At 42.1% G+C, this 12544-nt stretch overlaps 1 long non-coding RNA gene across 5 annotated transcripts in view; it reads left to right on the top strand.

Annotated features, from left to right (window-relative positions):
* LOC120102192 (uncharacterized) overlaps nucleotides 1-12544 on the top strand; it is a 37833-nt gene that overhangs the window by 7985 nt on the left and 17304 nt on the right. For 3 of the 5 annotated variants that reach the window (XR_010065714.1, XR_010065716.1, XR_010065712.1), the window contains one exon: nucleotides 6351-6402. The exons of the other annotated variants lie outside the window; for them this stretch is intronic. This is a non-coding gene — a long non-coding RNA (uncharacterized LOC120102192). The remainder of the gene's footprint in view (nucleotides 1-6350; nucleotides 6403-12544) is intronic. 5 annotated transcript variants of the gene reach the window in all.

The raw sequence follows: 12544 nt of genomic DNA on the forward strand, positions 1-12544 counted from the left end.
ACCTATCTCCCGCTCTCCCTGCTCAATGATCTCTGCCAGGAGGACATGTCAGAGGTCACACCTCTCTCCACAGCATTTCAACTTCACAGTTTTTCTGTCCGTTTATTGACCAAAACATTAACCTAGCAAAGAGGACCTTCTGGTTCTGCTGGGACATTTTCTGCAGGTTCAGGAGTTGTTTAGAGAAATAGTTCAGGAGGGAAGAAAACACTTTGTGTTTAACAGAGTATAGAGTAATAGTTAGGGTAGGACTGTTGTTGTCAAGTTTGAATCGTGGCCATGCTAAGGCAACTTATTTCACCCTCAGGTCTCTGATTTTCATTTACAAACGTATTGCCAGGATTTGTTGTTAGTATATGTTATGTTTTGAGTGCCTGCATTAGTCTGTTCCTCAGAAGACAGTTAAGAGCATCATTACTAATCTTTAGAGGATTTAAAACATAGCAAACTGGAGGATGGGGGTGGGGGAGTGAACAGCTGGGCTGGAAAACAGAGAAACTGAAAACAGAAAGTCTCATTAAAAAGCTTTTGCCTCCTGTCTCCTTTTCTGCTTGATGAAGTTTGATGAGTATTTGTTTTTGTTAAAGCCAAAGGCATGGATTTCTTTTAAACGTTAGAACTTTCAAATTCTTCTAACAATCTCCTAAAATATTCAGTGTGAGTTCTTTCTATCTAAAGACATTTAAAGGTATGAATCAAAAGTTTCCTCAAAGGGATTTTGTGTTACAGATGTGTTTTTGAGTGGCCTTTTGTTGGGGGTTGTATTTTCCTGGCCCAGGAAGAGCACACAGTTGTTGGAAAGTGGGTGTATGTACAGTTGTCTGAAACCTGAGGAGCGGGCTATGGCCCAGCACAAAACTGTAAACTGATCTAAAACCTTCAGAGAGTTTTCTTTTGCAATCGGTCATGGTTCTTGAAGCGTGAACTTTGTAGATGATAATGTGTCACAGTGTCAAAGGTTGTGCGTGGTTGTTTAAGAAAGGCCTGAAATGGAACCAGTCACTGGGAACTGAGGGTAACAGCATAACCCAGGAGGGACATGATCTGTGGTGTTTAATCAGCTGCCAAATGTAGTCAGTGCTGACATCTAAATGCTAGAATGTTTATGAAAAAGACATTCAGGGGGAGATTGTCCAACTGGAAGCTTTTAAGTCTTAGAGGAGAAAAATACTTTTAAATTTTATTTAAAAAAATATTTATGTGTGTTCATGTGTACAAGTTCATGTGTGGGAAAGCCTAGCCCTTAAGAAAGAATGTTTGGTGAGCTGTGTGAATCATAGAAACATATAATTGTTATTATTTATGTTCAGAGGAAACACTGGTGTCCCAGAGGTTTATCCAACAGCTGTGGGCTTACTCTGGGCAGCTGTTGAAATGGGGCTGAGACCTTCTAGTACCAGCTCAAGGTAGGAAATGCACAGCTTCTGGTAGTGGATGGACTTGAGTTCCCCCGCAGCTCTGTTGTGTAGTTTGAAGACAGATGCTGTTTGAACCTTATTTTCTGAATAGAGAGCACCCTTCTCAGTAAGTTTTAACTTCCCCTTTAAGCATATAGGATTTGGTTTGCTGAGTCAGGGAATTAGGATTTTGTTAAAGGCTCAGAAAATTTCTCTTTTTTTTTAGTGTTGTTTTCATTAGGGTGTGTGTGTGTGTGTGTGTGTGTGTGTGTGTGTGTGTGTATGTGTTTGTGTGTGTGTCTGTGCATGCCTGCCTGCCTGCCTGCCTGTGCATATGTATATGTGTTGTATCTGCCCCATAGGAATAGGAATAGAAGAGGTGCTCTGAAGTGGCCCCAGGGCAGCTTATGCAGCATGATGGTATAGACAGGTTCCATGCTGCCACCCTGAGCAGTGTTTCTTTGTCCTGAGAGCTGGCTGCAGCCCTGCTCATATTGGGAGCTTTCAATTCCAGGCTGCAGTAGGTTTTTGGTTGTCACAGCAGAGAGTATCTGCATTCTCACCGCCAGGAAGTAGGACTCCATTTGCAGAGAGAGAGATTCATGGGGAAAGACTGCAGCGCACTTGTTAGTCTCAGTAGACTGAGCAGCTGTGAACTTTCCCTTCACTAAGGCCATCCCTAACTCAAGCTTTGGGAACTGTTCCCTACAGCTTTTACTCTGGACTGAGCTCACCCTCCCTGTTGCCTGCCCTGATCCTCAGCTTCTACCTGGTTCCAGGCAGCTACACAAACAGACCAGTTCTTTTAGTCTGGGGCAGGGATTTTGTTGCAGCTTTCAACCTGGAGTAGCAAGCACTGCTGAGGTGCTGGGGTCCTCACAGCTGGGAGAACTGAAGTAGAGGAGGAAGGTGTGGCCCAAGGTCTCAAGCTCTGGGCCAGGGTGTGGTGGTCTCACAGGTGGCCATTTCTGAGCACCATCTCCACTGCTGTTTCTCACCCCTGGCTTCTGATACTTGCAGGCCGCTTCTGACATTCCCATAGCAATGCAGGATGGGGAGGGTTCTGTGGGCAACAAGTAGACACACCACCCAATCTGGATCAGGTGACCCAAGGGTGTCTGTTATCCCCGCCTCTGCCCTCTCCCCCATGTCCCACCCCCAGACTGCTGCCAAGCTGTTCAAGTTGTTCTGGCTGTTGGTGGGGTCCTGCAGCTGTGATAGGCTCCTCCTCTCCGGCCCCTCCTCCCCAACCATCTCTCAGGCCCTCCTTGGATAGCTGTCCTCCTCTGGGGCCCTGCACTTGCTCCCAGCCATGGTGGCTAGGCTCACTGCTCTCCTCCTTTACCTCGTTTTCTCCTTGGCCATCCTGGTCCAGACAGGTAAGGTGAGTGAGGGCTGGGGCACCGGGGCACCCCACCCTGGTGCCTGGGGGTCGCTCTGGGCATGAGCGACTTTGTCTCTACCTGGCTGCCTGAGGTATGGCGTCAGGGTAGGAACAGGGAGACCTGGCTGCTCTGGGCCTAGGGGTAGGGTCTAAGATTTTCTGGAACTGAACCAACTCTGAATTGAAGATGAGGGATAGGACCTTCTTAGGGCTGGTATGAAAACACTAGGATGTTAAAATCCTAGCCATGTATTAGTGATAACAGCTGTCCCCAGTAGTGTACCTTGGGAAAAACCTTGGAAAAAGCAGTCATTTTGAAAATTGACCTTGAGGACACCTGCAGCAAAAGCATCTGGAGAGCTTCCCAGGAGACTCTCTGGCCACTTTCATCAGGAACTCGGAGGGTTAGTAGAGAGACAAAGGGAAATTAGGGTGGGGGCGACTTGTACCTCTTAACAGCATCCTGCGTGCTTTTGGTGTCTGTCCCTACACTTCTAGAGACTCTGGTCATATTTTGTGGAGGAGGTGGACACAGAAATTGTGCTGAATCAAGGGAACACGTTGCTTTCACCTTGTGAAACTCAATTTGTATACCAGGCCTAAGTGGCTTTTGCAGTTCTCTAGTGGAACTTTTGGGATCACTTAAGTATACAATCATATTGTCTGCAAATCGTGATATTTTGACTTCTTCCTTTCCAATCTGTATCCCTTTGATCTCCTTTTGTTGTCTGATTGCTCTGGAACTATATTGAACTCTCAAGAACTATATTGAATAGGTAGGGAGAGAGTGGGCAGCCTTGTCTAGTCCCCGATTTTAGTGGGATTGCTTCAAGTTGCTCTCCATTTAGTTTAATACTAGCTACTGGTTTGCTTTTACTATCTTTAGGTATGGGCCTTGAATTTCTGTTCTTTCCAGGAACTTTATCACGAAGGGGTGTTGTATTTTGTCAAAGACTTTCTCAGCCTCTACTGAAATGATCATGTGGTTTTTATCTTTCAGTTTGTTTATATAGTGGATTACGTTGATGGTTTTCTGTGTGTTAAACCATCCCTGCATCCCTGGGATGAAGCCTACTTGATGATGATGGGTGATTGTTTTGTTATGCTCCTGGATTCGGTTTGCAAGAATTTTATTGAGTATTTTCTGTTGATATTCATAAGGGAAATTGGTCTGAAGTTCTCTTTCTTTGTTGGGTCTTTGTATGGTTTAGGAATAAGAGTAATTGTGGCTTCATAGAAGGAATTCGGTAGTGCTCCACCTATTTCAATTTCATGGAATAGTTTAGAGAGTATTGGTATGAGGTCTTCTATGAAGGTCTGATAGAATTCTGCACTGAACCAATCTGGACCTGGGCTCTTTTTGGTTGGGAGACTTTTAATGACTGCTTCAGATTCAATGCAATCCCCATCAAAATTCCAAGCCAATTCTTCATAGAGTTAGACAGAACAACTTGCAAATTCGTCCGGAATAACAAAAAAGCCCAGGGTAGCTAAAACTATCCTCAACAATAAAAAGACTTCCGGGGAAATCACTATCCCTGAACTCAAGCAGTGTTACAGAGCAATAGTGATAAAAACTGTATGGTATTGGTGTAGAGACAGACAGATAGACCGGTGGAATAGAATTGAAGACCCAGAAATGAACCCACACAGCTATGGTCACTTAAGTTTTGACAAAGGAGCCAAGAAAAAAAGATAGCATTTTCAGAAAATGGTGCTGGTTCAAATGGAGGTAAGCATGTAGAAGAATGCAGATCTGTCCATTCTTATCAACCTGTACAAAGCTTAAGTCCAAGTGCATCAAGGGCCGCCGCATCAAACCAGATACACTCCAACTTATAGAAGAAGAAGTGGGGAAAAACCTCGAACACATAGGCACTGGAGAAAATTTCTTGAAGAAAACACCAATAGCTTATGCTCTAAGATCAAGAATCAACAAATGGGATCTCAAAAATCTGCAAAGCTTCTATAAGGCAAAGAACACAGTTGTAAGGACAAAATGGCAACCAACAGATTGGGAAAAGATCTTTACTAATCCTACAACCAATAGAGGGTTTATATCCAAAATATACAAAGAACTCATGAAATTAGACTGCAGGGAGACAAATAACCGTATTAAAAAATAGGGCTCAGACGTAAACAAAGAATTCACAACTGAGGAATGCCGAATGACTGAGAAACACCTAAAGAAATGTTCAACATCTTTAGTCATAAGGGAAATGAAATCAAAACAACCCTGAGATTCCACCTCACACCAGTGACTGGCTAAGATCAAAAACTCAGGTGACTCAGATGCTGGCGAGAATATGGAGAAAGAGGAACACTCCTCCAATGTCGGTGGGATTGCAGACTGGTACAACCATTCTGGAAATCAGTCTGGAGGTTCCTCCTCATAAAATTAGACATTGAACTACCTGTGGACCCAGCTCTACCTCTCTTAGGCAGATACCCAAAAGATACCCTAATATATAACAAAGACACTTGCTCCACTCTGTTCAAAGCAGCCTTATTTATAATAGCCAGAAGCTGGAAAGAACCCAGATGCCCTTCAACAGAGGAATGGATACAAAAAAAGTGGTACATCTACACAATGGAATATTACTCAGCTATCAAAAACAATGACTTTATGAAATTCATAGGCAAATGGATGGAACTGGAAAATATCATCCTGAGTGAGGTAAGCCAATCACAGAAAAACACACATGGTAGGCACTCATTGATAAGTGGACATTAGCCCAAATGCTTGAATTACCCTAGATGCACAGAACACAAGAAACCCAAGAAGGATGACCAAAATACGAATGCATCATTCCTTCTTAAAAGGGGAATAAGAATACCCTTGGGAGGGAATAGGGAGGCAAAATTTAGAACAGAGGCAGAAGGAACACCCATTCCAAGCCTGCCCCACATGTGGCCCATACATATACAGCCACCAAACTAGATAAGATGGATGAAGCAAAGAAGTGCAAGCTGACAGGAACCGAATGTAGATCTCTGCTGAGAGACAAACCCAGAATACAGCAAATACATAGGCGAATGCCAGCAGCAAACCACTGAACTGAGAATGGCATCCCCATTGAAGGAATCTTAGAAAAGACTTAAAAAGCTTGAAGGGGCTTGAGATCCCATATGAACAACAATGCCAACCAACCAGAGCTTCCAGGGACTAAGCCAGTACCCAAAGAGTATACATGGACTGACCCTGTGCTCCAACTGCATAGGTAGCACCAGTGGAAGGGGAAGCCCTTGGTCCTGACAAGGCTGAATCCCCAGTGAATGTGATTGTTGGGGGGAGGGTGGTAATGGGGGAGGATGGGGAGGGAAACACCCATAATGAAAGTGAGGGGGAGGGGTTAGGGGGATTTTGTCCTGGAAACTGGGAAAGGGAATAACAATTGAAATGTAATAAGAAATACCCAAGTTAATAAAGATGGAGAAAAAGAAGCAAACTAATCAAAACAGTGTAAAATACATGAAATTGTATTTGTAAGTGTATTGGTATTTTAAAGTTATTTTTGTGGCAGGGAGCTGTACCTGCTGTTTATTGGAATGTCTTTTCTTGGTTGTAGGATGAGCACCTGGCTGCCTTGTTCCAGAAGCTGGAGGAATCGGCTTGTTCTGGTAACCAGGAGGATGGGACACAGCAATATTTAGGGGAATTGCTATCTGTATTAATGGTTAGAGATGTTGAGTGCTTTTTACTGGTTTTGTGCCCAATTATCATGAACTTTTTTTTTTTTTATTTTTTTTTTTTTTATTTACTTGAGTATTTCTTATATACATTTCGGGTGTTATTCCCTTTCCCGGTTTCCGGGCAAACATCCCCCGCCCCCCTCCCCTTCCTTATGGGTGTTCCCCTCCCAACCCTCCCCCCATTGCCGCCCTCCCCCCATAGACTAGTTCACTGGGGGTTCAGTCTTAGCAGGACCCAGGGCTTCCCCTTCCACTGGTGCTCTTACTAGGATATTCATTGCTACCTATGGGGTCAGAGTCCAGGGTCAGTCCATGTATAGTCTTTAGGTAGTGGCTTAGTCCCTGGAAGCTCTGGTTGCTTGGCATTGTTGTACTTTTGGGGTCTCGAGCCCCTTCAAGCTCTTCCAGTTCTTTCTCTGATTCCTTCAATAGGGGACCTATTCTCAGTTCAGTGGTTTGCTGCTAGCATTCGCCTCTGTATTTGCTGTATTCTGGCTGTGTCTCTTAGGAGCGATCTATATCCGGCTCCTGTCGGTCTGCACTTCTTTGCTTCATCCATCTTGTCTAATTGGATGGCTGTATATGTATGGGCCACATGTGGGGCAGGCTCTGAATGGGTGTTCCTTTAGTCTCTGTTTTAATCTTTGCCTCTCCCTTCCCTGCCAAGGGTATTCTTTTTCCTCATTTAAAGAAGGAGTGAAGCATTCACATTTTGATCATCCGTCTTGAGTTTCGTTTGTTCTAGGGATCTAGGGTAATTCAAGCATTTGGGCTAATAGCCACTTATCAATGAGTGCATACCATGTATGTCTTTCTGTGATTGGGTTAGCTCACTCAGGATGATATTTTCCAGTTCCAACCATTTGCCTACGAATTTCATAAACTCGTTGTTTTTGATAGCTGAGTAATATTCCATTGTGTAGATGTACCACATTTTCTGTATCCATTCCTCTGTTGAAGGGCATCTGGGTTCTTTCCATTTTCTGGCTATTATAAATAAGGCTGCGATGAACATAGTGGAGCACGTGTCTCTTTTATATGTTGAGGCATCTTTTGGGTATATGCCCAAGAGAGGTATAGCTGGATCCTCAGGCAGTTCAATGTCCAATTTTCTGAGGAACCTCCAGACTGATTTCCAGAATGGTTTTACCAGTCTGCAATCCCACCAACAATGGAGGAGTGTTCCTCTTTCTCCACATCCTCGCCAGCATCTGCTGTCACCTGAGTTTTTGATCTTAGCCAATCGCACTGGTGTGAGGTGAAATCTCAGGGTTGTTTTGATTTGCATTTCCCTTATGACTAAAGATGTTGAACATTTCTTTAGGTGTTTCTCAGCCATTCGGCATTCCTCAGCTGTGAATTCTTTGTTTAGCTCTGAACCCCATTTTTTAATAGGGTTATTTGTTTCCCTGCGGTCTAACTTCTTGAGTTCTTTGTATATTTTGGAAATAAGGCCTCTATCTGTTGTAGGATTGGTAAAGATCTTTTCCCAATCTGTTGGTTGCCGTTTTGTCCTAACCACAGTGTCCTTTGCCTTACAGAAGCTTTGCAGTTTTATGAGATCCCATTTGTCGATTCTTGATCTTAGAGCATAAGCCATTGGTGTTTTGTTCAGGAAATTTTTTCCAGTGCCCATGTGTTCCAGATGCTTCCCTAGTTTTTCTTCTATTAGTTTGAGTGTGTCTGGTTTGATGTGGAGGTCCTTGATCCACTTGGACTTAAGCTTTGTACAGGGTGATAAGGATGGATCGATCTGCATTCTTCTACATGTTGCCCTCCAGTTGAACCAGCACCATTTGCTGAAAATGCTATCTTTTTTCCATTGGATGGTTTTGGCTCCTTTGTCAAAAATCAAGTGACCATAGGTGTGTGGGTTCATTTCTGGGTCTTCAATTCTATTCCATTGGTCTATCTGTCTGTCTCTGTACCAATACCATGCAGTTTTTATCACTATTGCTCTGTAATACTGCTTGAGTTCAGGGATAGTGATTCCCCCTGAAGTCCTTTTATTGTTGAGGATAGCTTTAGCTATCCTGGGTTTTTTGTTATTCCAGATGAATTTGCAAATTGTTCTGTCTAACTCTTTGAAGAATTGGATTGGTATTTTGATGGGGATTGCATTGAATCTGTAGATTGCTTTTGGTAAAATGGCCATTTTTACCATATTAATCCTGCCAATCCATGAGCATGGGAGATCTTTCCATCTTCTGAGGTCTTCTTCAATTTCTTTCCTCAGTGTCTTGAAGTTCTTATTGTACAGATCTTTTACTTGCTTGGTTAAAGTCACACCGAGGTACTTTATATTATTTGGGTCTATTATGAAGGGTGTCGTTTCCCTAATTTCTTTCTCGGCTTGTTTCTCTTTTGTATAGAGGAAGGCAACTGATTTATTTGAGTTAATTTTATACCCAGCCACTTTGCTGAAGTTGTTTATCAGCTTTAGTAGTTCTCTGGTGGCACTTTTGGGATCACTTAAATATACTATCATGTCATCTGCAAATAGTGATATTTTGACCTCTTCTTTTCCGATCTGTATCCCTTTGATCTCCTTTTGTTGTCTGATTGCTCTGGCTAGAACTTCAAGAACTATATTGAATAAGTAGGGAGAGAGTGGGCAGCCTTGTCTAGTCCCTGATTTTAGTGGGATTGCTTCAAGTTTCTCTCCATTTAGTTTAATGTTAGCAACTGGTTTGCTGTATATGGCTTTTACTATGTTTAGGTATGGGCCTTGAATTCCTATTCTTTCCAGGACTTTTATCATGAAGGGGTGTTGAATTTTGTCAAATGCTTTCTCAGCATCTAATGAAATGATCATGTGGTTCTGTTCTTTCAGTTTGTTTATATAATGGATCACGTTGATGGTTTTCCGTATATTAAACCATCCCTGCATGCCTGGGATGAAGCCTACTTGATCATGGTGGATGATTGTTTTGATGTGCTCTTGAATTCGGTTTGCCAGAATTTTATTGAGTATTTTTGCGTCGATATTCATAAGGGAAATTGGTCTGAAGTTCTCTTTCTTTGTTGTGTCTTTGTGTGGTTTAGGTATAAGAGTAATTGTGGCTTCATAGAAGGAATTCGGTAGGGCTCCATCTGTTTCAATTTTGTGGAATAGTTTGGATAATATTGGTATGAGGTCTTCTATGAAGGTTTGATAGAATTCTGCACTAAACCCGTCTGGACCTGGGCTCCTTTTGGTTGGGAGACCTTTAATGACTGCTTCTATTTCCTTAGGAGTTATGGGGTTGTTTAACTGGTTTATCTGTTCCTGATTTAACTTCGATACCTGGTATCTGTCTAGGAAATTGTCCATTTCCTGAGGATTTTCAAATTTTGTTGAATATAGGTTTTTATAGTAAGATCTGATGATTTTTTGAATTTCCTCCGAATCTGTAGTTATGTCTCCCTTTTCATTTCTGATTTTGTTAATTTGGACACACTCTCTGTGTCCTCTCGTTAGTCTGGCTAAGGGTTTATCTATCTTGTTGATTTTCTCAAAGAACCAACTTTTGGTTCTGTTGATTCTTTCTATGGTCCTTTTTGTTTCTACTTGGTTGATTTCAGCTCTGAGTTTGATTATTTCCTGCCTTCTACTCCTCCTGGGTGTATTTGCTTCTTTTTGTTCTAGAGCTTTTAGGTGTGCTGTCAAGCTGCTGACATATGCTCTTTCCTGTTTCTTTCTGCAGGCACTCAGCGCTATGAGTTTTCCTCTTAGCACAGCTTTCATTGTGTCCCATAAGTTTGAGTATGTTGTATCTTCATTTTCATTAAATTCTAAAAAGTTTTTAATTTCTTTCTTTATTTCTTCCTTGACCAGGTTATCATTGAGTAGAGCATTGTTCAATTTCCACGTATATGTGGGCATTCTTCCCTTATTGTTATTGAAGACCAGTTTTAGGCCGTGGTGGTCCGATAGCACGCATGGGATTATTTCTATCTTTCTGTACCTGTTGAGGCCCGTTTTTTGACCAATTATATGGTCAATTTTGGAGAAAGTACCATGAGGAGCTGAGAAGAAGGTATATCCTTTTGCTTTAGGATAGAATGTTCTATAAATATCCGTTAAGTCCATTTGGCTCATGACTTCTCTTAGTCTGTCTACATCACTGTTTAATTTCTGTTTCCATGATCTGTCCATTGATGAGAGTGGGGTGTTGAAATCTCCCACTATTATTGTGTGAGGTGCAATGTGTGTTTTGAGCTTTAGTAAGGTTTCTTTTACATATGTAGGTGCCCTTGTATTTGGGGCATAGATATTTAGGATTGAGAGTTCATCTTGGTTGATTTTTCCTTTGATGAATATGAAGTGTCCTTCCTTATCTTTTTTGATGACTTTTAGTTGGAAATTGATTTTATTTGATATTAGAATGGCTACTCCAGCTTGCTTCTTCTGACCATTTGCTTGGAAAGTTGTTTTCCAGCCTTTCACTCTGAGATAGTGTCTGTCTTTGTCTCTGAGGTGTGTTTCCTGTAGGCAGCAGAATGCAGGGTCCTCGTTGCGTATCCAGTTTGTTAATCTATGTCTTTTTATTGGGGAGTTGAGGCCATTGATATTGAGAGATATTAAGGAATAGTGATTATTGTTTCCCTTTATATTCATATTTGGATGTGAGGTTATGTTTGTGTGCTTTCATTCTCTTTGTTTTGTTGCCAAGACGATTAGTTTCTTGCTTCTTCTAGGGTATAGCTTGCCTCCTTATGTTGGGCTTTACCATTTATTATCCTTTGTAGTGCTGGATTTGTAGAAAGATATTGTGTAAATTTGGTTTTGTCATGGAATATCTTGGTTTCTCCATCGATGTTAATTGAGAGTTTTGCTGGATACAGTAATCTGGGCTGGCATTTGTGTTCTCTTAGGGTCTGTATAACATCAGTCCAGGATCTTCTGGCCTTCATAGTTTCTGGCGAGAAGTCTGGTGTGATTCTGATAGGTCTCCCTTTATATGTTACTTGACCTTTTTCCCTTACTGCTTTTAATATTCTTTCTTTATTTTGTGCGTTTGGTGTTTTGACAATTATGTGACGGGAGGTGTTTCTTTTCTGGTCCAATCTATTTGGAGTTCTGTAGGCTTCCTGTATGTCTATGGGTATCTCTTTTTTTAGGTTAGGGAAGTTTTCTTCTATGATTTTGTTGAAGATATTTACTGGTCCTTTGAGCTGGGAGTCTTCACTCTCTTCTATACCTATTATCCTTAGGTTTGATCTTCTCATTGAGTCCTGGATTTCCTGTATGTTTTGGACCAGTAGCTTTTTCCGTTTTACATTATCTTTGACAGTTGAGTCAATGATTTCTATGGAATCTTCTGCTCCTGAGATTCTCTCTTCCATCTCTTGTATTCTGTTGGTGAAGCTTGTATCTACAGCTCCTTGTCTCTTCTTTTGGTTTTCTATATCCAGGGTTGTTTCCATGTGTTCTTTCTTGATTGCTTCTATTTCCATTTTTAATTCCTTCAACTGTTTGATTGTGTTTTCCTGGAATTCTTTCAGGGATTTTTGCGATTCCTCTCTGTAGGCTTTTACTTGTTTATTAATGTTTTCCTGTGCTTCCCTAAGTGTGTTCAGGTCTTTCCTGAAGTCCTCCAGCATCATGATCAAATATGATTTTGAAACTAGATCTTGCTTTTCTGGTGTGTTTGGATATTCCATGTTTGTTTTGGTGGGAGAATTGGGCTCCGATGATGGCATGTAGTCTTGGTTTCTGTTGCTTGGGTTCCTGCGCTTGCCTCTCGCCATCAGATTATCTCTAGTGTTACTTTGTTCTGCTATTTCTGACAGTGGCTAGACTGTCCTATAAGCCTGTGTGTCAGGAGTGCTGTAGACCTGTTTTCCTCTCTTTCAGTCAGTTATGGGGACAGAGTGTTCTGCTTTCGGGCGTGTAGTTTTTCCTCTCTACAGGTCTTCAGCTGTTCCTGTGGGCCTGTGTCTTGAGTTCACCAGGCAGCTTTCTTGCAGCAGAAAATTTGGTCTTACCTGTGGTCCCGAGGCTCAGGTTTGCTCGTGGGGTGCTGTCCAGGGGCTCTCTGCAGCGGCAGCAACCAGGAAGACCTGTGCCGCCCCTTCCGGGAGCTTC

The sequence above is a fragment of the Rattus norvegicus genome, chromosome 4, assembly GCF_036323735.1.
Source record: "Rattus norvegicus strain BN/NHsdMcwi chromosome 4, GRCr8, whole genome shotgun sequence".
Lineage (NCBI taxonomy): Eukaryota > Metazoa > Chordata > Mammalia > Rodentia > Muridae > Rattus > Rattus norvegicus.